Raw genomic sequence first — 23,893 nt, 5'->3', positions numbered from 1 at the left:
AGTTTATATGAATGGCAGGACAGCCACCAAAGATTTTTAATGAAAGAACTAGTAAGATGATTAGTTTTATTTTATGGGTCAAATTAACCTTTCTTTGCCTCATTTTCTGTATTGGTTAAATTAGTATTTGGTTAAATTAGTATTTCTTTTATGGGACTGATTGTTCCTGGGATTAAATGAATTATATGTATATACTTAGTAGTAGTAAGCACTATTAAAAGTATTTCTTAAATGGGCCTCCCCGGTGGCGCAGCGGTTGAGCGCTGGGTTGCGAAGCTGCCCGCAGCCTCTGCGGCGCCGGTTCGATCCCCGGCTGCTCCCCAACCACCGGTGGAGGGTCCCACATGGTGCGCAGACCTCTCCTGCCGCGCAGACCTCTCCTGCCGCCCGCTGCTCCCCTCAGCAGTGTACTTCGGTCCTTCTGCCTGCTCTGCTCCCCGCTCTGGCTCTGGTGAATTCTCTCACCCTCCCACGCTTCTGACTGTACCCAGTGCATGTATAAACAAAACAAACAAACAAATAAATAAATAAATAAAACATGCCTCTATTAAAAAAAAAAGTATTTCTTAAATAAACACACTCACCTATATCTATCATGCAAAGTGGCTGTGCCAAAAAGGAGATGACTAACTGGTGTAAAAGATGGTGGATATGTCAAAAGAAGTTTCAGAAATAAGAAAAAGCTGTAGCTAGTCTTGACAAACAACCAGGAGTCAAAGAGATAAGGGAGGTAGGTAGGCAAGTTGCATACAAGAAACATTATATGAAAAGAGGAAATAAACATCTAAGCATCACTTTCCTGCAATGACTTGGAGCTGAGTTCACTCCTTTTGCCACAGGCGGGAAGTGATGCAGCAAGGGCTAGAATTCTGGTTTTCTAACTCCTAGTCCCAAAGTTTACCCCATCTCCTACTGAACTAATGGAAAACAACGATTATCTTAAAAGATAGACTTAGATCTTGAACAAATAAACACCTGTGTAACACAAAGTAAAAAAAATAAAATTCCAGCATAGCATTCAAGGCCTTATACTTTATCCTCAGCTAGTGGAATTCACACCTCCCTTCAGAATGCTCTGAATGTTAGATTAATTCACATGGATACATTTCAGTTTTCAATCTGATCCATCTGTAGTTTGTTTTACAAGAACCATTTAGACAAACTGAAGAATAAAAATTTATATTATGCTTTAGTTCATTTTCTTACAACAAAATTGTTAACATTTGCTAAATAAGTTTGGGGACTTTAGCGTTGGAATGTAAAGTGGAAATTACAGACACAAAATTTATAGTGAGAAAGGTTCTAGATCACAGGATCAGTGCCATACTATAAGTGTCCATTTTCAAAGGTCCTCACAAACCTCCCCAGGATGCATTAGAAAAGCCAACAACACCACCTACCTATAAAAGCCAACTTTATAACAAACAAAACCTCAAATGAAACAGATGATTGGGCCATATTTTGGATAAACATTATAAAGTGTTTTTAGATGCCTATATTTTATATATTTGGAAAATACAACTAATTCTATTTTATTTTATTTTTTAAAAAATATTTATTTATTTATTTATTTATTTATTTATTTATTTATTTATTTATTTATTTATTCTGGGTACAGTCAGAAGTGCGGGAGGGTGAGCGAATTCACCAGAGCCAGAGTGGGGAGCAGAGCAGGCAGAAGGAACGAAGTACACTGCTGAGGGGAGCAGTGGGCAGCAGGAGAGGTCTGCGCGCCATGCGGGACCCTCCTCTGGTGGCCTGGGAGCAGCCGGGGATCGAACCTGCGCTGCAGAGGCTGCGGGCAGCTTCGCAACCCCGCGCTCAACCGCTGCGCCACCGGGGAGGCCCACAACTAATTTTAATGGAGACTTATCAAATAAAACTTAGTATGTCAAACAATTATTTTTCAAGGAGTTCATCTAATCCATTAATCTGTAAGAAATGGAATTAAGAAATGCCTGTCACCTTCAGTTTTAGACAAAGCTTTCATTAAAATAAAATTTCACTGTAGTTTTTTACACATGCATTTAAATGAGACTGCCATTGTGTTTCCTCAATAACATGTAAGTGAAGCTACTGGAAGAGGACAAAAGAGAGGTACTCCTCCTAGGTACTACCTAATTACCTTCAAGCATCAACAGTCTCCACATTTCCATATAAGACAATAAAAACTAATGTGCATTACTCATCACACAGTCAGTTTAAGCAACCTTAACTTTCACCAATAACCCCCGAGGGCCAAAGAAGAAATCGAAGGCTAGTAGGCTACACTGCAAGATGCAAAACATCCTTCTACTATTCAATTCAATTCACAAACATAATCTATGGACAGGAGTATATAATTTAAACAATATAGTTATTTTTGAAAGAAGAGTTTTGTATTATTGTTATCTTTTCTATTAAAATAAAAATTAAAGTCTTGGCTACATGAATGCTTAAATAAAATTCAGTGCCCTTCAAACAACCAGAAGAACATATCCACAAGATACATAATCTTAGTAGGTCTCAGTCTAGCCTTCTTTTAAAAAATATATATATTTATGCATAAGAGAACTGGGGTGCAGGCCAGAGGTGTGAGGTTTGGGGGAGGGTTAAGAGAGGATTCACCAGAGACAGAGTGGAGAGGAACAGGCAGATCTACTGAAACACACTGCTGAGGGAAGCAGGAGAGGTCTGTTTCATCATGTGGGTTAGTTCCTTGGCCTGGGATGAAACTCATGATGGAACTCATGCCTCAGTGGCTGGTGATAGCTTGATAGCACTGAGATTTTAACCCCTGCGCCACCAGCAAGGCCCCTCAGTCTAGCCTTCTTGACCGTGAAGGTTACTTCACGGAATGCAATTATTTAATGCAGTAGTCTATTTTCAAATGGTCATTAATGTGAGTACCTTGATCATTATTAACTGATATCCTGCCTATTAGCTTTATTAAGAAAAATCAAGAGACCTAAAAGATCTTGTGAATTTACCTTTTGTTAAACAATTAAGGTAAAGCTTTAGGTTAGAACTGAGATATTTAGCAGGTATGGATGCCCACACTGTGGATAAACCACCATGAGAGGCCTATGTCAACTTAAGTACACCATCATGAACTTGAATTAAAAACGCAGTTATAAAGTAAAAATAATATAAATGTCCTCAATAAACCCCTATATTTTGCAAAAACAAAAATCACAAATACTTAAGATGTGTGAACATCAGGAACTACTGGAATTTAAATATTTGACCTACCAAAAAAGACAAAGAACTGTTACTGTTTTCTCATTAAAAATTTTTTTTGACACTTCAAAAATTAACACTTGGAAAAATGTTTAACCGAATTAGTCTAAACCAAGAGGTATAAACAAATAGTCTAAAACAAAAAAATCTGCAGCCAGATGGAAGTTTAACCCAAACCATAACATACCCAAGACATGACCAATGGAAAAAGGACAAATTGCTAACATACTCCCTCCCGATTCCTTACTGTAAGTCTGTATATTTTTCTCTTTCGAAGCAAGTCTTAAATTTTTGAGAATCTTTGGAAATGACAAATCTCTCAGAAAAATGAACACACAAAATTTTACATGTAGTTTCAAGGTGCTTGCCCATTTCCAGAAAGCCATCCATGCATCCTACAGGGGTCTGAAACTAGTGTGAGAATCCCGTCATTGAGCAGATTTTACTTTTAAATATTTGCAATGCACATTTAGATTAGGGATTTTTTTCCTGTAACTTTTTTAATTGTGGTAACACTGGTTTATAACAATGTATATGATGTAGGAAAACAGGTTCACACCTATTCAAATATTGTTACCACACCACACCCACCATAATTCCCCACTGCAGGCCACTGGGCACCCTCCCCAGATTAGGTTTTGCAATTAAAATTTTCCCTACCTCTTTCACTCATCCTCCAACTCCTTTTTCTCCTAATGTCTCCATCACATCTATAGTCATAAATGCAGTAACAACTGAATAAAAGCACAATGATGAGTAACATCAATAATATATGTAGAGTAAAAGATCTCAGTATGAACCCCACTATGCTATTTAGCCAGGTGTATCAAGCTTGGACAAAGCAATTACTCCCACCTAATCTTAGAGTGTTCTCTATAAAACTAGAGTAGCCACACTTAATGTGATAACATAGGCTGTTTCCAGCATATAGGGGGCTTTTAATGTTGGCTCCTTTCTCCTTCCACATTTGAGAAAACCAGTTATAGGCGTGGACAGCAGAACAGAGATTTATGTGATTTTAGAATCTGCTGCATGCATTTTTTCCACAGTGACCTTGAAGTGAAGAAGATAAAAGGAAAAGACTAGAAAGGGAAAGTAAGTTTAAAAAAATGAAATAGGCATATAAACAAAGTATACAATGAACTTGGTCAATTTAAGAAAGTTTTATGTGACAAAGGACTCTATTAAGAAATTAAAGAGGGAGTACCCAGTGCATGTGTAAACAGAACAAACAGACAAATAAATAAATAAATAAATAAACATGCCTCTATTTAAAAAAAAAAAAAAAAAAAAAAAAAAGAAATTAAAGAGGGAGAGGGAGATTAAAAAAAAGAAACATTCTACAGAATGGAAAAAAAATACTTCCAAATCACAGATCTGCCAAAGGTCACCTATCCAGAATATACAAAGAATTCTTGCAATTGAACAATAAAAAGACAACAATAAAAGTCCAATTTTTTAAGTGGGTAAAGCATTTGAACAGACAAATAGCCAATATGTACATAAAAAGGTGCTAAATATCTTTGGTCAGTTGAGACTGCAAATCAAAACCACATCATAGATACCTGGAGTGCTATAATTTAAGAAAAAAAAAACAAAACTGGAAAGTAGCAAGTGTTAGCCATGATATGGAGAAATCAGAAGACTTATACACTACTGATGGGAATTTAAGCTGGTACAGCCACTTTCAAAAGCAGTCTGGCAGAGCCTCAAAGAGTTAGACATAGAGTTAACATATCACTCTACAATTCTACTCGTAGGCATAAATTCAAGAAAACTGAAAACATACATTCACACAAAAAATTGCATAGAAATGTAACAACTTTACTCATAATGGGCAAAAATGTGGAAAGGGCCAAATAGGCATCAACTGATGAGTGTGTGCATAAATATATATCAACACAATGGAATATTGATAGTCATAAAAAGGAACGAAGTACTGAAATGTGTTACAACATAGATGAATCCTGAAAACACAAAGCTAAGGGGAAAAAAGTCAGGCACAAATGACTACACACTATCTGATTTCATGGGTATGAAAAGGTCAGAATAAGCAGATTCACAGAGACAGGAGCTGGAGGTAGTGATAGCGGTTCCAGGTTTCTCTCTGAAGTAATGAAAATGTTCTGGAATTAGATATTGGTAATGATTGTACAAGCTTGTGAATACACTAAAAACCATAAATATCTCAATTTAAAAGGGGTTTGTACACTGTTTTCTGTCCAATTACCACAAACTCTATCATCTACATGCAAGGTGCTAAGAATCTCATATAAGAAGATATATACTTATTTATTTCTTCAAATAATATTGCATTGTCTCTAACCTTCACAAGTTTAGAATTTGTTTGGGAAGCAAGACCTGTACACATACGACTTATGAAAAATAAATCGTAACTGCCAAATGAAACAAATGACATTATTTTAAATACAATTATTTAAAAGGACAAGAAAGATGGAAATTGGGCAGGCTCCGGAAAGAGCATGAGAACTGAGCCAGGTCCTGGAGAAAGGGAGGCATGTGAATAGGCAGAGAGTAAACTGAGAGTCAGGTTGAGGAGAGGGCCACACCAGTACCGCGGTCATCATGAATAGGCATAGTACGCTCAGGGGCTGATGAAGACACAGGCCTAACCAGAGGACTCTTACTGGGGATCATCAGATGATAAGGTTTTAAATACAAAGCAGGGACAGAAAATACAGAGTTTTGATCAGAAGAAGGCTGAGAAATACGAGCATCACTGAAGATGGTTGAGAGGGGGGGAAAAAAAGGAAAATCAACCAAATTTGTTCCCTACAGGTGAAAGATAAAGAAAAGGATCAAAGATGATTTGGATAATTTGAATTTCCATTCCAATATCTAGTGTGTGTATGTGTATTTAAAATTACTGTTAAAACAATCTGGTTCACATTCAGAGTCAGTATATCTAATTCCATCTTTTGCACAATGACTAAGTTTTTTGGCTAAGTATTGCTAAAATTCCTTTACAACAACCACTGCAAAAAAATTTAAGTCCAAACCTTCTTCAAGATTAGACCCCCTTGGGCCTCCCCTGGTGGCGCAGCGGTTGAGCCCTGGGCTGCGAGGCTGCCCACAGCCTCTGTAGCGCCGGTTCATTCCCCGGCCGCAGGTGAGGGTCCCACACACTAAAAAAAAAATTAGACCCCCTCACCTCACCTTTCTAACCCTTTTCCTCCATGATCCCTACACACCATCCCCAGAGTGTACTCAATGTTCCCTGAGCATGCCATATGATTTCTCTGGCAGTCATGAGTATATCCTGCCTTTAGTCAAGAATACCCTATTTCCTTCCCTCTGGCTAAATCTCACTTCTCTTTCAACACTCAGTTCAAACACATGTATGCTTTCTGAAACTCCCCGGCCCATCACTTCTCCCATGTATATTTCCACCCTATTGCTCCTGCCTCTATTATACGTACTTCATTCTACTTTGTATTGAAAGTTGTTTATATGTTAATATTCTGACTACTAGTAACTGGTTCAGAAGTGAGGCCAAAAACCAAGTTCTGGACAGTGATACTTTGTGGAAATCTTATGAGAGGTTTGTGAGAAAGATTTCCAAACTTGTAAAAAGTGTAAACAATAACCACTCCCTTCTGCTGAAAGTTGTGTTACATGGATGTGATGCCTGGTGTTGCAGAACTCATGGTGCATCCATGATGGACACATGGCAGAAAAGAAAAATGGGAAGAACCTGGGTCCTTAATAATGTTACTGAATCAAAGATTAAACCAATCCCGGACTGAGGCATCTTGCTACGTGTACTGATAATTTTTCCTTATTTTTTAATTATCTTGAATTGGATTTTCTATCATTTGACATGCAAAGCATCCTAATTTATGCAATCATGTTTCAGATATAAATTAGACATGTATAAGTAATCATTTGGATAGAGAAGTATGTAGATTAGGGGAGAAGCCAGAACTACAGTTATATATTTGGGAGATATCAGCATACAAAGAGAATTTAAATTTGGGGGCTAGAAAGATAGAGCAAATGGAGAAAGGTACCCTGAGATCAGAGAAGAAAAAGCCAACAAAGAGAGGAGAAATTAACATTTAGGTAAAACAAAACCACTAAACTGCAATGTATAGAAGTCATGGGAGTTTAAAAAAATGGAAGAAAGAACTGGGCAACTGTATCATATGCTGCTAGCATTGAGTAAGACATAGAAGAGTGACCACTGATTTTAGTGACTGAATACTTCTTTAGCATGAAGGCCCCCTGTCCTTCCACTGGCCTGAGAAAGCAGTAGTACTGAGTTATTAGTGTATGGTTAAGGGTCCAGACTTGGCTGAGTTCTTTAGCTGTCACTCACTAGCTGTGGGGCCTTCTCAACTAGCTGCACTGCAAGTGTGATACAGAGGGAATGGAAGCTGAGAACAGAAGTTGGAGGGGGCTCAAAACAGAGAAAAGGTCTGAGCTTGGGTTTTAAAGATGGGAGAAACTTGAGTATGTTTAAATGTTGATGTGAAGGAATACCTCTAATCACAAAAGAATTCTATTACAAGAAAACATTTTGGAATTCTTTACAGTGTTTGTTTCATTAAGCTTTTAAAAGTTTATATATACAAGACTGAGTATGATAAAGTTATTACAACCTTAAGTTCCACCTTCAGAATGTATCAACCAGAGAAAACAAGATAGATACCTTATTAAAAGTAGTAATAAATAGCAAACAAAAAGTGTCTAACTTTCTCTTGGTTATATTACAAAGATGATTCCAATATCAAAACACAAATTCAAAGTACTAAACCAAAAAAATCCAGACATTTTAAAAGCTAAGGAAATCTATTACCAGTTGCCTAAAACCAGTTTGAAAATCTTCCTACACTTTCAAGTCTTCAATGCTTTCTTGGATTTGAAGTCCTTTTCTCCTTTAGTTTTAATGAAAAAATGTCTGGAGATAAGCTTTCTATAAACTTGTATACACAATCACCACATAAGAAAATGTTAAAACATTTTTATGCTTAGTTCAGGAAATTCTTAAAATCTAAAACCACTCCAAATTAAAATATGACCACTTCAAAGAAAAGAGGATAATTTCAAAGTTAAGCCCAAAGCAGCTTTTGATACAAACCACTGCATGTTGCAGAAACAGTAACCTAGTTTCATTTTGAGTATAGTGTTTGTTGCCCTCAAGGGATCTGCAACTTTCTAGCAAGTTTTCATTAAATGCCACATAACAGGTAAAGAAGGGGAGAGGGATGAAAAAGCAATACATATTGCTACAACACATCTCAACTCTTCAGTTTAAGGGAAGACAAGCACAGCTCTTATGAATACATATGCATACAAATACATATTCACACACACACATGTCATATTGACAAACCTGTTTGTCATTGGTGTAATAACACCAAACATTTTCTCTTGGCCCTTCCTGGTGGTGCAAAGGGTTAAGCACCACACTATGAAGCAATCGCAGCCTCTGCAGTATGAGTTCGATCCCCGGCCCACCAAGGAGCAACCCACATGGCGCAGCAGACCTCTCCTGACTTGCCCGCTGCTCCCCTCAGCAGTGTACTTCGGTCAATCTGCCTGTTCTGTTCCCCACTCTGTCTCTGGTGAATCCTCTCACAGCCCCCTCCACCTCTGGCCTGTACCCCAGTTCTTGTACGCATAAATAATAAAATAAAATAAAATAAAATAAAATAAAATGTTAAAAAAAACCCACCAAAATTATTCTTAGCTATTTGCTTCTTGGCACAATAACTGATCAGTACTAACCTGAGCAGGGAAAGTTGAGGGAAGATGTCAAATATACAAAGATTTTTCTTCACACAGAATTATTAAATAGCATCTCCCAGAATATGGCTCCCCATATTAAATTGTGAAGACTGCATATTTCAGTACAGTAAAAAAAATCCCAAACATCCACATTTCTGAATGAACAACTTGCTTCAAAGCACTATCTCTCCATAAACTCCAGAGAAGTTACTTTTAGGGTATAAAATAAATTAATCAGTAACAATATTCACTTTAGAGATTTATATTTTAACTGCACTGGAATGTCTAAAAAGTGAGTCTATGACAGCAAAGGCACTGAGCCCAAAAGAAAACGAACAACTCATGACTTGCAGGCAAATGAGGAGGTGGAGGAAACATTTACGTGGAGGGGATGATTTTTATACAATGCTTTTCTTAATTTAAAGAAAACCACAGGGGTCTCCCTGGTGGTGCAAGGGGTTAAGACACAACCTATGAGGCTGTCTGCATCCTCTGCAGCACAAGTTCAATCCCCAGCCACAGAGCAACCCACATGGCGCAGCAGACCTCTCCTGGCTTGCCCGCTGCTCCCCTCAGCAGTGTACTTCGGTCAATCTGCCTGTTCTGTTCCCTGCTCTGTCTCTGGTGAATCCTCTCACTCCCCACACCTCTGGCCTGTACCCTAGCTCTTGTATGCATTAAATAAATGAATCTTAAAAAAAAAATTTAAAAACCTACAACCTTTATACTATATATGCTATAAGTAGATATAATAAAAGAAAAACCTGAGTAAATATTTGCTTATTATTTTTTAAAAATTTTTGTTGTAACCCAAACCCAATGAGTGGTCAAGACAATACGACCGAGCAGGTTGTTCAGTCAGAGGGGCTTGGGTCACAGGACTAAGTGTAATTCCCTTTCCTCTATGTTGAAGAAAATATTTTAATTAGTAATGTAAATATTACCAAAACTGGAACATTTTCCATACCAATGCACATCAATGAAAATTTTCTATCAGTACTTTGGGCATATTGTTCAGCGCAAAGCAACCAAAGATAGTTGATCACAGAAACAAAACAACCACTCCCTCCCCCCCTTTTTTTATTATTTTTTTTAAGATTTATTTATTTACTTATACAAGCACTGGGTACAGTCAGAAGCACAGGAGGGTGAGAGAATTCACCAAAGCCAGAGCAGGGAACAGAACAGGCAGACCGACAAAGTACACTGCTGAGGGGAGCAGCGGGCGGCAGGAGAGGTCTGTGCACCATGTGGGAGCCTCGCCCAGCAGCTGGAGATTGAACCAGCGCTGCAGAAGCTGCGGGCAGCTTCGCAACCCAGCGCTCAACTGCTGCGTCACTGGGGAGGCCCCCCCATTTTTAAAAAAAATCTAAGAATCACAAAGTTCTTGTCAAATAAGTATTTTTCTTTTTTATAAAAGGAGGAAACTAAGGCCTAGTGGCAGATTTTTAGTGACATTGAGCAATGACTTACTGATCACTTGATGGATGTGACTGCTGGTCTCTGGAGGCTTATAATACTGCCAATTAGTTTATAAATAGGGTGGCCTTAAGTCCTAATTTTCTGGGCGAAGTCCTGGTTTGTACCCATTTCTCCCACAGTAATTAGTAATAACACCCATCTCAAATGTCTCCCAGCCTGGACAATAAATTACATGATTATCCATTTATGCAAAAACAAATTACTGTTCCGATAGAACTATATATTTATAAAACGTTTGTAAATGCATATCATTTCAAAGTTTTATCTTTTTTATTCATTTTACATTTTACTAAACAGTATTCTCACATTACTAACCAGACATTCCTCTCACTTGATGTCTATCTGTTATATAATGAAATCGAATCTTATCAAAACTGTGACTCTCACATCAAAATGTACCCAATGTAAATAAATCAAATAAATAAAAAAATAAAACCTTTAAAGACTGTAAGCTCCTCAAAGAAAGGTAGGTTTTTTCTAAACTACCACTTCAACATTCTAGTCTCTGTCTAGCTCAGTACTGAGAATACAGTGCGGTTCTGAGTATTTTGCACTAAAAGGAAACAAGAGAGCAAATGCATGAGTATGGAACATCTTGTCATAATGGAAAGCAAGGCTCAAAGGCTACCTTGCTTTGTATCAAAAGCATTGTGTCAAAAAGACTCAGGAGCAAGTCTGATAGTCTCCTAATGGAAAATTATAGGACAACTAAGTGACAACCAGGACTAATAATAACAGTGGGTAGAAACACATAAAATGTGCTCAAATCCATTTGTCACCTATAGAGACTATCAAGAGAATCGTCATTTTTTTTTGAAAAACTGTTAAGTGAAGGGTCAAACAGTTGGTCTGCCACAGGAATGGCAGACCTTAAGGAAATGAAATACTATTGAGGGAAAATTTTTTACATAAATATTGTGGCTATTAATTAAAGAAGAAATTATAATGTTAGGTGTCCTTTTGCAACCCCTAAAGAATTTAATAGATATAGGCAAAGATCATCAATGACTGAAAGCAGTCTCAAAAAAAGAAACAACCAGCAGTGTGTTATCTCCTGGTAGAATTATAGGCCACAATAGTCTCATCCCAGACCCATAAGAAAAACTGAACCTTAATTTGATCAAGTATATAGATCTAAAATCCAACTTACAGAAAATAAAGTGTTCAGGAACAAGTTAAATGACAAAACATGGATAAACTCAGTAAAATTCTGATTATGGGAAACTATATGACGAATGATCTGGATTCTTCAACAGAAAACTACAAGGAAAAAAAGGAGAGCTAGAGAAAGGAGACAACAGATTTAAAGAAACTGAGACATTAACCAATCGCTCTTCTTTGGATCCTAATTCAATATTCTAGCCTGTATCTGAATGTTTAAAAAACAATTATGAGTCAAGTGGGAAATAAAAACACTGACTGAATACTTAATGGTGTTCAGGAAGACTTACTGTGATAATGGCATTGTTTTAAAAGAGAATTCCTATATTTATATTTATTTATATTTATAAATAAACTGATGTGTTGTCTAAAATTGCTTCAAAATAACTGGAGGGAATGGAGTGTAAGTAGCATGGGTGAATACACAGTAAGTCCTCAATGGATTTACCATTCCATATCAATGATATGGAGCTGCAAGAGAACTTAAAACACATTCAATATTGTCTACTATATGAGAGATAAGGAAACAAGAGGCTCAGAAAGGTAGATGGCTCCTCTAAGGTGAATAGCTAGTTGATGACTGAGCTGGGCTTAGCATGCACATCCTGGTCATAAACCTTGAAATGAATTATTCCTACATATCTATTAGAATGGCCAAACAAATACTGACAGCAGTTAAGTGCTAACAAAGATGCAGAACAACTGGAACTTTCACATTTCTGGTGTGGATACAAAAAAGCATACTCATTCTGGGGGGAAAAACTGCAGTTTCTTATATAAAGTTAAATATACACACCATATGACTTAGCAATCCCACTCCTAGGTATTTGCTGTAGATAAATGAGAACCTGCCCATGAATGTTTACAGTGGCTCTGAACATATTCATTAAAAACTGAAAACAATCCAAATGTCCTTGAACTAATGAATTGACAAACAATCTGTGGTACAAGCACACAATGAAATATTACTTGGCAATAAAAAGGAATGAACAATTGATAGACAGAAAACCTGGATGTGTCTCAAAGGCATTATGCTGGCTGAAAAAAGCCCATCTCAAAGGTACATACTGTATGATCTTATTTATAAAACATTATACAAAACTTCAATGATGGAAAACAAATCAATGGTTGCCAGAGGTGGAGAGTAGAGAGAGTAGAAATGCAGAGACACAGCAGGAGGAGCTCCTGGGGTAGGGGAACTCTTCTGGAGGCTGACTATGGTGGTGGTCACTTGAGTCTATACTGTACTGATATTCCCAGAACTGTATGTGCACCAAAACATCAATTTTATTGGATATTACTTTAAAAATTAAATGACTTGGTCTCTGGCTTCTAAAATCATAAATACTTATGGATTTTAAATTCTATTTTTTTAACTAGGTCTTCCGTTAGCAAATAAAATTATTTAATGGGTCTTTTCTTACAAAATCTCAACATCAAGAAAAGAACACATTCAACTTAGCAAGTTATATAACCTCTGCTTTGTGCCAATTTCCCTGTTGGTAAAATATCTACCTCAAAGAGTTATATGAGGATTTCATGGTAAATGCAATATAAAATATGCTAAATATGTATGTGTGCACGTGAGTTTGTGTATATACACATGTATACACATTATATAAAAATTTGGGTACAATAATGAAAGAAAATTCCAAGCAAGTTTTGTCCTTCTTCAAAATCAGATTCCGATGATTACTTTTTTGATGGAGCTCTGAAATACAGACTAAGCTCAGAACCTGATTTTCAAACAGAACATTCACTACCAAGTCCTTTTATCCTGTAGCCATTCTACACAAGTAAATTATTGTTTAAACCAGGCTCAGTGTTAAAGAAGGTTAGAACTGTAGAGTTTAAAAAATCTTTCTATATACTTATTAATCCTCTCAGTATTACCTAACATAATGAATAAGTAGACAGTGCGAGACAGTGCATGCATGTTTGCATGCCTGTGTGTGCGTGCACTACCCTTTAGAAGATTATAACTTAAATGCTAGGAAAAATGAGGATCCAACTTTCAGAGTTTTAAGGTCTTTAAGAATTACCCCCTATATAGTAAGTAATGTTGAACAGCAAGGATAATAAATAACAATGATTTTCTTCAAGTCAGGTTTCTTAGCTTTCTACTTCAAACTCATACCTCCAAGTATAACTTTTATCACTCTTCCCAACCCCATATTATCCAGCAAGCTTTTGCTTAGCTTCTACCTCAAGAACATACTTTTTATTAAGAACTATATGGGCAGTGATTTTTCAAAGTGCCTGCTTCAACCCAATTTTATAAATGTGAATGAATAGAAGTGGGCGCACATGCACTGCTTCTTACCATGGATTATGATCAAGTCTAGGAAACAGTACTACAGGGAATTAATAACCAGCAGTTCTAGACTTAGAACTGTCTGATCTGCAGCAGTCAGCCTCCGGGGACATGGCTTTTAGTGCTCAGCATACCACCTGACTTTAGGGACATAAATCATCCTTACAGGAAAAAAAAAAAATCTAACCTCCAATTTGAGGTGGTAAAAAGGTTGGAAGGCAGGACAAAGTAGAGTAAACTAAATTTTAGATTATGTTATAATACCAACCAGCTGAAACAAAAGTAGAAGTGTATCTATCCTTTACTACAACCTGACAGGAACAAATTAACCACCTGAAATTTAAGTAATTTTTTTTTTCTATTCATGTCTGAATTTAATTTACATTTTTTCCAGTTTGCAATGCTAAGTTTTTAAATTTACCATATAATACAAGATTTAATATATATATTTTTTAAAGATTTATTTACTTATTTATACATACAAGCACTGGGTACAGTCTGAAGCACAGGAGGGTGAGAGAATTCACCAGAGCCAGAGCAGGGAGCAGAACAGGCAGAAGGATGGAAGTACACTGCTGATGGGAGCAGCGGGCGGCAGGAGAAGTCTGCGCGCCATGTGGGACCCTCACCTGGCAGTCGGGGATCGAACCGGCGCTACAGCTTCGCAACCCAGGGCTCAACTGCTGTGCCACCGGGGAGGCCCAAGATTTAATATATTTTATGTCAAACAACCAAATGTTTTCTTTTACAGGATGAAAAAAGTAAAAAAAAATTCTACTTTTGAAAAAATTATGACCATAAGAGCCTTTGCTGTGTAACATATATACATTCTTTGTGAATAACCTTTTAGATAGCAGCTATATTCCAAGATAATCTGGATTTACTTACTAGGAAGCTAAAATTAGACTATTAAAAAAATCACTTCACTAAAACATATACTAAAATCAGCCTTTATATTAAAGCCCTTTTACTATTTAGAAAATTACCTTCTTTATTTCTACTCTACACTAGGTATGAGTTTCACTTGCTAAATCTAACAAAATCAAAGTTGTAATTGCTACCTGCCTAGTAGTATCCATTTAGTAATTAACTCCTTAATAGCAAGGTCTCAATCCAGCACAGGTGACACTTTATACCAGAAAGTTATTATGGGGACTCTCCTGTGCACTGACAGATGGTCAGCAGCATCCCTGGCTTCTACTCAGTAGTCAATAGCACAACCTGGGTGCCACTTGTGAGAACCAAAGATGTTTCTAGACACAGCCAAATGTCCCCTGGAGCAGTAATTACCCTTGGTTGAGAATCACTGCTATGTAATTTATACTTTAATCATTATTTCTATTTGGTCAAAAGAGAAGGGAAATGGCATTATTGCAGTTAAAGCAAAAAGTTGATCCAACGCAGTCTTTAATAGAAATGATAGTGCCTCAGCAGTTATTAAAGTGCAAGGGTACAATCACAATCCAAGCTAGGTTTTTAATAGTATACTAAAAATGGTTTGAAAGTATTTTACTTCACTACATATTTCAGTATTTAATTTAAAATAGGACATTTTAACTTTCCTATGGATCAGCTGGGGGTAATTTTTTGAATAAAAATTATTTAATAGGTGTATATTCGTATGGATTAAAAATTTTGAATACAGAGCAGCATATATAGCAGCATATATATAGACTAGAGCAGCACTATTCACAATAGCTCAAAACAAATAACCCAAGTGTCCGTCAATGGTAGCATGTACAAATTATAATATATGCAACAATGGAATATTATATGAGAATAAACAATTACTGTTACATATCATGCTATGGGTAAATCACAATTTTGAACTAAACAAGCCATACATAAGTGGGTATATACCATATTCCACTTCTATATAAAGCTTGCAAAACTGATCTATGAGGATAGAATTCAGAACAGCAGCAACCTTTGGGAGAACAGTAACTGGCAGAGGACTTGAGAGCGCTTCTGGGATGTCAGTCATCTACTTATTGATCTAGATGCTCATTACACAGAGAAAATTCTATGATCCTATGTGTTACTATCTACTTGAACTAACATTTTTTAAAAGTACAGTGTGAAGCATCTTCCCCTAGTTTATACCCACAACAGACAACCAATATTTTTAGTTACTAAAATAATAATTTTAGAAACCAATTGCTGAAACTGATTACTTGTTTTCTTAGTTATTTTATGATATGTGGAAAAATCCCCAAATATATTCATTCTCCCAACCCAACCTTTATACAAACAGTAGCACATTCTATACGGACATGTACCTTGTTCCTTCATTTACAGTCTAGCTTAAGGTTGGTTTTCCAAAGTACTATATAAAGAATTTCTCTATTCTTGCAACTATATAAAATTTATTCTATTGTAATAATATGTTCTAATTTACTTAACTAACTCTAATTCTATATTGATGGACATTTAGGTTTTTTCCAAACTTTTGCTGAGTTAATTTAAATAACTTTCTGTGCTTTGTATGCCAAAATAAAAGTTGTAGGACTCTCGACTATGAGAACCTTTCAAGCAAGGTAACTTCAAAGTCCAGTTCTAATACTATATTAATATGGGAAAAGCCCCTGGGCATTTGGATCACAGTCTTAAGACAAATTAGGAAGAAATACAGCTTTATTCATAAAATTGAGATAATAAACACTTGTTCATCACCCCTTCCAAAAAAGAAAAACCAAACACTTCCAGTTATTTCAATGTTCATAGGCCACTGATATTACTTTAGATATATTAAAACAATATATTCAAAAGAGTAAAAATAATTCATAAAGGCCTAATTGTCAATCTCCTTTTTTAGGTCACACAGTGTAATTAAGAAGTTATATTTCGGACCTCCCTGGTGGTGCAGGCGGTTCAGCGCAGCGCTGTGAGGCTGTCCGCAGCCTCTGCAGTGCCCGTTCGATCCCTGCAGGCCTCGGAGCAACCCACATGGTGGGCAGACCTCGCCTGTCTCGCCCGCTGCTCCTCTCAGCAGTGTATTTCGTCAGTCTGCCTGTTCTTTCCCCCTCTGTCTCTGGTGAATCCTCTCATCCTCCCATGCATCTGGCCTATACCCCGGTTCTTGTATAAATAAAATAAATCTTTTTTAAAAAAAGGAAGTTATATTCCACTGAATCCCCAAAACTGAAACAAAATTCCAAAGCTTAAAAGTATGAAAGACTGTATCAACATTAAAGACAAAAGGATTCACCCAGGGCGGTATTATCTTTGTGGAATCTAGCTAGGAGTTATGGCCTTCTGATGCACAGCAAAGACCAAAATAATCAGGTTATGGAGCGATTTTTCACATCATTTCCATTTCTGTTTTCTTCCAATGTTCTCTTCCAAGCACACTGATTGGTTTCTCAAGAAGCTGACAGAAGCAACTATCTCCTAAGTCATTTGACTCTAGTAAAACAGAAAAAAAAAATAGTTAAAAAAAAAATCATGGTGGGGCCTCCCCGGTGGCGCAGCGGTTGAGCGCTGGGTTGGGAAGCTGCCCGCAGCCTCTGCAGCGCCAGTTCGATCCCCGGCTGCTCCCCGGCCACCTGAGGAGGGTCCCACATGGTGCGCAGACCTCTCCTGCCACCCGCTGCTCCCCTCAGCAGTGTACCTCTGTCCTTCTGCCTGCTCTGCTCCCCGCTCTGGCTCTGGTGAATTCTCTCACCCTCCCGCGCTTCTGACTGTACCCAGTGCTTGTATAAACAAAAAATAAATAAATAAATAAAACAAATAAATAAATAAAAATAAATCTTAAAAAAAAAAAAAATCATGGTGGGTGTGGTTGTAAACCAATGTTAGTTCAATCAAAAAAAAAAAAAAACCACTCCCTACCCATCCCCAAAATAGCAAAATGTACTATAGTTGAGGGGAGAAAATGAAGTCTATCATCTAAATTGTACTTGTTGGGCCTTCCCGGTGGCGCTGGGTTGCGAAGCTGCCTGCAGCCTCTGCAGGGCCAGTTCGATCCCCGCCCGCCAGGCAAGGGACCCACATGGCACGCAGACCTCTCCTGCCACGCCCACTGCTCCCCTCAGCAGTGCACTTCGTCAGTCTGCCTGTTCAGCTCCCAGCTCTGGCTCTGGTGAATTCTCTCACCCTCCAGTGCTTCTGACTGAACCCAGTGCTTGTATAAATAAATAAATAAATAAATAAATAAATAAATAAATAAATAAATAAATAAATCTTTTAAAAAATAAAAAATAATAAATTGTACTTGTTTAGTCAGTCTAGGCTCACATAAAATAATTGCTGTTATTACTATACATTCTGGCCAAGACTGAGTTTTTTAAGCGTTCTGCAGAATCTAAGATAAGTCTAAGACCATTATTTTCCAGCCGCTCTTTATTAGCAATCCAATATTAGTGACTGATTCCACTGATGGGCAAGCCCCTAGGTAGCTCAATAATAGAAGAAAATAAGGATTAGCAGGTTCCCTTGAGGTAAATCCTAAAGCATTACTGATGTGTCTAACTTATCTGAAAAACCTCAAGGTAACTCTTGTGGGCCTACAGACTTATCACATGATATCCATAATATCCTGCAAAAATTTAATTCTATAGAACCCAAGAAATCCTCTTTTCAAAGCTGTGTACTGAACGAAACTGTATACATGCCCTTGAATCCTCCTTTCAAAGTAATCAATCTCTCAAACTATATTTAAAAATGGAAAGAAGATGTCATATTCTACCATAAAACTGCCTTTTTGGCTAAAAGAGGAACTATACAATCTATAGCTAGAGGCCTAAAGTTGATAAAATTTGACAGGTAGAGAGTCTTTATTTTTCTTTCCTTCTCTCAACAAAGCAAAAATGCCTAAGACACTGATAACTTAGTCCTAATAACAGTTTATGATCAAAACCTCAGAAGAGAATGGGAGTTCTTTAAGAGAAAATGTTCATTAAGTGTTTTTTAAAATCAAAGATCACTGCTACATAAACAGTTTAACTAAAACAAGCACTGAATGTCTTCATGGATTCTACCAAGCACTTTATAACTTACATTAACTATGAAAATTTACACAAGGCTTTTCACGTGATTCCACTCTGGACACAGAACTCACTGAGCTATATTAATGTCCTAAAACACGCCTTTCACCACATAAGCTCTGAATAGGCTTAAAACAAGCACAACCTGTGGGTAACACTACAGAATTTGGAGCCAGTTTTCATTGTTTCCACCAAGTTCAGTTTGCCATAGAGAAACAAATCAAAGTTCCAATAAGCACACTGCACCTGCAAGACTTAGTTATGCTCCAAGTCAAATATTTACAATTTTTATCCCAAATCTGTACAAACGAAAGTATGCAGATCACAGCACCAGACCTCTAAATCTTGTAAGCCAAAATGGTCTGTAGTTTCATTCATACATCACCCAAGTCATACTATTGTCCTTAATATGTACAAGTACCAAAAACTGTGTTAGTAGCTTGCACAGATATATTATCTCTAATCCTTATAACAAATCCCACTCTGTTGATGAGGAAACTGAGACCAGAGAGGTCAAGGTGACTTGCCCAATGCCATAAAATCAGCAAATGGTAGAGCTAATTCAAACCTAGTTCTGCCTAACTCCAAAGAACAGTCTCCCTGATCCTCCCCCAGCTAAAGTCACTCTGCAAAACCCGTGCACCTCTATCAAAGTAAATTCAACTGCTAAGTCTCTGAAATGATGATAATGGTTGGAAGGGGGAAAAAAAAAATCACACCTAAAACTATAGTACCCTCAAGTTTCCAGTGAGTAAATACAATCCCCCTCCCTTAGAATAACTAATTCCAAAGGCTAGTGTTCAAAATATAAGAGAATCCACCAGCAGGGGTGGGGATGTTAACTGTCTCTCAAATAGACTCTTCAGAGCAAGGGAAATGAAACTCAAGCGTACATTCACATTTTTTTTTTTTATGAGATTATCTAAAACCCTTGAGAAAAGGGTGATTTAAAAAAAGTTTACTTTCACAGCTTACTTCTTTGCTAGGCTTCAGACATTCAAAAAAAAAAAAAAACAAAAAAACAAAATCACACCAGCAGCATTACTAATCAAATTTTTTCTACAGACTTGAAAAAGTTTTTCTTACCACACTACAAGATTACTTCCCATACTTAGAGCAGAAATGGAAACAGCTCTGGGTGCCACGAATCAGATCTTGAAGCCACAGTTGCAGAAAAAAGTAGGCGCTGTTTCCCTTGAGTAGGAGCTGCTGATCTGAAACCTCCTAAGGGAAGGGTGTCTGAAGAAGTGTGTGGAAGAAACTACAGCAAGCTGTTAGTATTAATGAGAGTGAGCTTCTGGCACTACTACTCCTTAAGTGTTTCACTGCTACGCAATTGTTTTCCGGCTTCCAAGCTCTGAATCTGGCAGCCAGAAGCTGCTCTCACAGCATAGGTGTTACATGATCAGCTGCTCTGTGGTGTGTGGGTGTTTAACTAGGTAAGTGACTGCTTAGAAGAGGTTCTGCAATATTACATCAAGGAAGGACACGGTCCCCTGAGATTTTAATGATCTGTCAGTATACTAAGCTGACAAAGAAAAGTAACATATTTGCCACTTTGAAATGATTTGGGTTTAAGATAGGCAAGTAATTTCCAATAGTAAAACTTCAGGCATGACAGGAACAAAAATATATAACCTGTAATATAAGCCACTTCAAGCACATTTATTAGATAATAAAAAAATGTAATATTCGCAATCTCAGCATGCTTTCAAACTTCATAGAGCATAATGCATAATTATTAGAATAAATGCTATTCTTCAGGTGTGTGCAAGATTCCAAGTCTCCCATGCCTTCCAAAAAGCTGTAATACCAATAATTCCTTAGCCTTTCAGAACCTCCTTTCCCCCCAATGAAAACAATATGAAGGGCTCAAAGAACTCTGTCAGTGAAAAATACTGTCAGAATTATAAGCTCCTGGGCAGCTGGAGACTGTTTATTTAATGTCACTGCCCATCACAACACTATCACAAGCTGAAATAAATGTCTCTTGATTCAAAATAATCAAAAGGCAAAAGTTGGGTGCACAGTGATTAAAACAGGAATAGCTGATATTTATTCCCTGCTTATTGATAGAATGATACAACTTTCATCTCTAATTCTAGATTCTAAATATGCAGACTGAATTCCCTAACTACAATGAAAACCTTTAAAACAAAATTTTTTAAATAGATGATTCTGATGGCACCCTTAATAAAGACATATTTAATAGAGTTGAAAGAACCTTTATGGGACAAAATACTCTACTATGGGAATGATAAAATCTTAAGGGACCAGTTCAACCTCAACCAACACAGCAAGATTCCAGCTAGGCATCATAAGACAGTTGACTGATTTTGCTGTTGAAATTTGCTACATATAGAACACAGTGCTAGAACATACATTATCAATCAGCTATTTTTAAACAAATTGTTTTGACTCCAGTTTTAACTTTTTCTGGAACTCTTACATCTCCTTTTTACAGTAAGACAGAGAAATGATAGCATACAAATACCTAACTCATTGTAATCAAAGAATGAAACATGAAGCTACATCCAACAACTTTGCTGTTTATTGCCCAGGACCAACACCATGCCAATCCTGTAAGAAACAAACCAAAGCCAAGTCACAAAACTCAATTTCCTTTCACGTTTGTATAAAACAGATCTCAACCTAAGGTCCCAGGACCAGGTTCAAGATGACTATAGTTGCATATAAAATTATGTGGCTATTTTACTAAAAGTCCTAAGGGCTTCCACTATCTTAAAGATTAAAAACCAACAGACATTTCCAGGATCACTAAAATTGTTTTAATTTTTTTTTTATAGAGGCATGTTATTTATTTGTTTGTTTGTTTTGTTTATACATGCACTGGGTACAGTCAGAAGCGCGGGAGGGTGAGAGAATTCACCAGAGCCAGAGCGGGGAGCAGAGCAGGCAGAAGGACCTAAGTACACTGCTGAGGGGAGCAGCGGGCGGCAGGAGAGGTCTGCGCGCCATGTGGGACTCTCCTCCGGTGGCCGGGGAGCAGCCGGGGATCGAACTGGCGCTGCAGAGGCCGGGCAGCTTCGCAACCCAGCGCTCAACCGCTGCGCCACCGGGGAGGCCCTTAATTTTGTTTTTAAACAAAATTATACTGCAGGTAATTTCTCTATAAGTTCGTGCAGTCCTAACACAACCAACCAAGCTGCCTGCCAGCACTGAGGCTCACAGCGGAGTTTACCACTCTCAAATCAGCCCCCAGGCAGGAACATCACCTGCATTCAACACACATGCTCACAACACATCCCAGCCAGGGCAGATCTTCCTCTCTAAGCACATACACATGTTGTCAACAAAGCATGTGCTAGTGCCATTCCCAGAACAATACGGGGCTTGGCCCTCTCTAGAAAAAAAAAAAAAGGACATTCTCAAAATACTACCCTATTTATTGTGCCTTGATCACAGTTGTTAAACATTACAACAAAATTAATGAAATTCCCACACACTATATGTATCTAATTAACTGGGAGGAAAAGCATCATTCAGCTATTACTGAGGGACCACGGGAGAGGCAAATAAGAGAAATACTATGATAATGCTTGAAAAACAGGGACAATCAAAGACAGACTGACACAGAACATCCCGAGAAACTGGCTGCGGAAAGGACGCTTTTCCAAAGGCAAAAAGCACATTCCTTTGATTGGTACAAGCCGTTTATGACAATGGATCCGCAATGACAGGGACTGCTCAGCAATCAGGAAGTGTGTGTGTATGCGCGTGTATGCGTGTGTGTGTGTGCGCGCGCGCGCGTGTGTGTGGTGGGGGAGGGATGTACTAGATATGATCAAAGACTGGCCCTCTTCAAAGACGACCATATGGAATCTTCAATCGTGAAGAGTGACTTCGAGGACGAGGCAGGGGCATCTCTCCTGTCTACAGGAGACCTCCTCCCCCGACAATGAACATGTGTGCAGACCTAACGGGGGTGTCACTACCTTTCGAGTCTTCCATCTAAGAATCTTAAGTTAGAGTCTGATTGGAGGGGAGGAGGAGATGGGGGTGGAGAAAGGTCTGCACTACCCTCTGGGGTGAATTCTGGGCGGGTGTGCACTAGATGCATTTTCTCTCGGGCGGCACAATACTCGCGGGGGTTGGAGGTTTGGGCGCAACCGCAGGGCGGGGGAGGCCGTGGGTGCAAGTCACCAGCTGCAGGGCACGCGAATGCTCGCGGGCGGACCGGTGCAAACCTCCCCTCCGGCCGCTCCCCCGAGCGAGCCCAGCCTCTCCCTCCTCAGGCCTCAGGGCGAGAGACTCTGCAAAACAGGAGTCCACCCCGGGTCCGGGGGGCGGGGGGGCCGCGGCCGCGGCGGGTGTCCCCGGCTCGAGCGTGGGGCCACACGAGCGCGGCGCCGCGGGCCTCCCCGCCGGCCGGGGGCGGCTCCGGCCTAGTGCCCGCGGCGGCCGCGGCCGCGGGTCGAGCCGGCGCCGGAGCCCCGGCCCGCCGGCGGCGGCAGGGAGGAAGGCTCCTCCGGGGGCGCCGCCGCGTCCGCGGCGTGTGCGTGGGGGGCAGGGCCCTACTCACCCGGGCCGGCCGCCTCCGCCTCCGCCGCCCCGACCGCCGCCTCGGCGGTCCATCCTTGCGGCGGGGGGCCTGCAGCCGCGGCGCTCGAGTAACAACCGCCGGCCGGGCCGGCCCCTCCCCCGCCCAACGTCTGTCCTCAGCGCCGCTCCGCAAACCCGGCCTGGCCGCCGCCGCCGCCGCAGCGCTACGTGGCCGCCGCGCCGACGTCTCGCGACTCCCTTCCGAGCGCGCGAGGGCGAGCGGGGCCGGCGGGGCGGGCGGCGCGCGGGGAGGGGGGCAGGGGAGGGGGTGTGCGTGTGTGGATGTGTGTGCGGAGAGGGGGCAGGGAGGGAGGGCGAGCGGCGGCGAGAGCGCGCGCGCGCCCGCGGCCCCTTTCCCTCGCCGGCCCCCCCGCCCAACAGGGATCCCGACGCCTCCCTCCGCCCGCCCCCTGGCATC

The 23,893-nt window shown here is 39.3% G+C and overlaps 1 protein-coding gene across 1 annotated transcript in view; it reads right to left on the bottom strand.

Moving 5' to 3' along the window:
- The window catches only part of ZNF652 (zinc finger protein 652), a 48,869-nt gene extending 25,224 nt beyond the window's left edge, over positions 1-23,645 (bottom strand). The window contains exon 1 of the mRNA XM_037491652.2: positions 23,456-23,645. The gene's annotated coding sequence lies outside the window, so the exon portion shown is untranslated. The remainder of the gene's footprint in view (positions 1-23,455) is intronic.
- Between the last annotated feature and the right edge of the window lie 248 nt (positions 23,646-23,893).

The sequence above is a fragment of the Talpa occidentalis genome, unplaced genomic scaffold, assembly GCF_014898055.3.
Source record: "Talpa occidentalis isolate TD23 unplaced genomic scaffold, MPIMG_talOcc4v2.1 talOcc4.7, whole genome shotgun sequence".
Lineage (NCBI taxonomy): Eukaryota > Metazoa > Chordata > Mammalia > Eulipotyphla > Talpidae > Talpa > Talpa occidentalis.
Note: the sequence above shows the minus strand (reverse complement) of the source record. Positions and strands in the feature narration are given on the sequence as shown.